Below are 2,656 nucleotides of genomic sequence, written 5' to 3'. Positions count from 1 at the left end.
CTTTAGTATATTAATTCTAAAAGAAGAGCGTTTTCCAAATAGATAGTTTTTCAGCTTTCAAAACTGCTGTCATGTTTTAATGGCTGTAAAACAATATTTGTATTGTTTGTTTATTTTTAACCAACTCACTTAGAGGTTTTGTTAATACTGGTTTTCTATGAAGCCAATTGCATATTCTAAACCAGTGTTTCCCAACCTTTTTTACACTAGTGCCCCCTTGGGCTCAGTATTATTTCATATCGCTCCCCTCATCTTTGCTTTTTTTTAAGTATTGTATTAATCGTTGTCTAACATTATATTGTCTTCACTTTCGTTTCGATAAGCTGTCAGTGATATTTTAGGTTGCCTAACATACAATGTTAGCAAAATTGGGTATTCAATACCCAAAATCATTGGGTACTTTTTTGTCAAACAGGGTACGCTCGTGGGGATTCCCAATAAATATTTTTGGGTAATTAATACCCAAAATACCTTGGGTACCACTGATATCTACCTAATCTAAATTATTGGGTATCACATTATTTTACCTAAATTACATGGGTAACATAAGCCTGTACCTAATTTAATTTCCTGGGTACGCTCGTGGGGATTCCCAATAAATATTTTTGGGTATCGCATTGTTCCACCCAAATGGTATTCTTAGGTAATATTAGGTTGTACCCACTTCACTTTTCTGGGTACGCTCGTGGGGATTCCCAATAAAGATTTTTTAGTATCGCTTTGTTTCACCCAAATGCTATATTGGGTAATTTTAGTTCGTGCCATACATAATATTCAAGGTACATTTGTCGAGAAATTCAACATTGTTGGGTAGAAAAAGAATTCACCCAAATAATTTTGCGTTCACCACAATTTCTAAGAAGCAAATAAGAAAGTGTATTAGAAAGAACACTGTTGTAACAAATGGAACTTGACAAATAAAAATACAAAAGAAAAAACAACATAAGGAAAAATACTTTAAAATTACAATGAAAATAGCATTATTTTGCAAACAATAATTATAATCAACGTATCACTAACATTTAAGAATGTTTCACCAAAAAGACTATAAAAAATGAAGGGCTAAACGTACATGTGGGGACATCACTCATATTAAACACACAATGGTATATACAGAAGTGGGGTTAGATTTTTACAACAGTAGTTTTTTTCTGCACTGACAAACACTGCTATAAATGGTTATTTGGGAGTCCTGGACAGCCCTCGTAACATGATATGTGGTTGTCTTTTTCTACAAAAACAAAATATGTCCTTCACTTAATGCAAACTAAGTTTTGTGATCCTTCTCAAAAGCCATTAGACAAATATATTCTACTAATCTAAACATATATGAATTATAAAATAAGTAATGTTAACAGTATCAATTTTAGGCAACATTAGTCTTTATTGTTTGGAGTTATTTTATTGTATATTATCACTTAACAGGAGCTATAAACATATTTCTTACCAGGAGAATAGTTCTTTGTTTTTCAATGGCGTTTGGTTAATTTCCTTCACCTGACCAGATACGGTCCGTTGTTAAGCATAGTGGACACTGCTGATAATAATCCTTGCTTGTCTGTAAAAAAACACATGAAGTTAAAAAGAAATTATAGTGCAGTAGTCTGTATGTGCCTATACTTTAAAATAATATCACTTACTTCATGCATATTTGTGTTTTTATACTTAAAATTAGGAATGTCTAATACAAAAAATTTAGGCAAAATGTACCGGGATCTGATCCAATACCAAATTACGTCATTACTATATTAAAATGATCAAAACAAATTTATAAGTGCATTTACAGGAAAGACTCTTTAGTGATTTTTAATGTAAAAATTTCTAAGAAATTTAACTTCAAATTAGAAAACACTACAGTGGATCGAAAAACATGGCAAAGTGCATAAATTAATATGATGAGAAGTACCGATACTAATGGAATTTGGTTTATCAGTAACCTATAGTTCCAATAAGTGCAATAGTTAATGTTACAAAACTATTTAGGTAAACAAAATTGCCTCATGTAAAGAATTTTACTATATAAAGCACACTTGTACAAATAAAGGTAATATTTAAAAACAACATTGACAATTATTACCATATAAAATAGCAAAATATTGCAAATATTAATTTTGTACCTCTAATGTCTTATCCACTGAGACAACTTCATTTTTTGCAGTTTGGGATTGCTGAAAGATGAAAATAAAAACTAAAATAAATAATTTAACAAAGGAGAAATTGTCTTTTTATTTGTATAAGGGTGGGTCAAATAGTATTATATTAATTATTTATTAACAATGCTTAACCTACAAGTTTTTGGTGTGAACTTGACTGGGTCCAACAATAAGATCACCAAAAAAGGTAAAGTAGTAAATATCAGTGGGGTATATTTTCTTGTTTCTTTTTCAACAAAAGTGTTGACATATAAATTAAATAAAAAACAGTAATGTTTTAACTTACCATAAATGGGTTGACCTAGACACATATCCACCTTCCTTTTCTTTTTTATCCTAATCTTTTTAAAGTTGAGAACACGATAACTGCAACTGGCTGATGTTTATCACACTTTTCACATACACATAACTTATGTGGTTCGCAAACTAGCTTTTAGACGCGCGCTTGGCGAGACAAAGGCGTTTTTAGACGCGCGCTTGGCGAAAGAATGCCTCTCGCTTAA

At 31.1% G+C, this 2,656-nt stretch overlaps 1 long non-coding RNA gene across 1 annotated transcript; it reads right to left on the bottom strand.

Annotated features, from left to right (window-relative positions):
- Positions 1-734: 734 nt before the first annotated feature.
- Positions 735-2,656, bottom strand: LOC146162631 (uncharacterized). Its single transcript, XR_014494696.1, has 4 exons — positions 2,440-2,656; positions 2,118-2,168; positions 1,448-1,558; positions 735-1,231 (listed from the first exon to the last, which is right to left on the bottom strand). It is a non-coding gene; the product is annotated as an uncharacterized LOC146162631 (long non-coding RNA).

The sequence above is a fragment of the Ascidiella aspersa genome, chromosome 3 (assembly GCF_963924565.1).
Source record: "Ascidiella aspersa chromosome 3, kaAscAspe10.2, whole genome shotgun sequence".
Lineage (NCBI taxonomy): Eukaryota > Metazoa > Chordata > Ascidiacea > Phlebobranchia > Ascidiidae > Ascidiella > Ascidiella aspersa.
The sequence above is the reverse complement of the archived record's forward strand: the minus strand, read 5'-3'. Positions and strand labels throughout refer to the sequence as shown.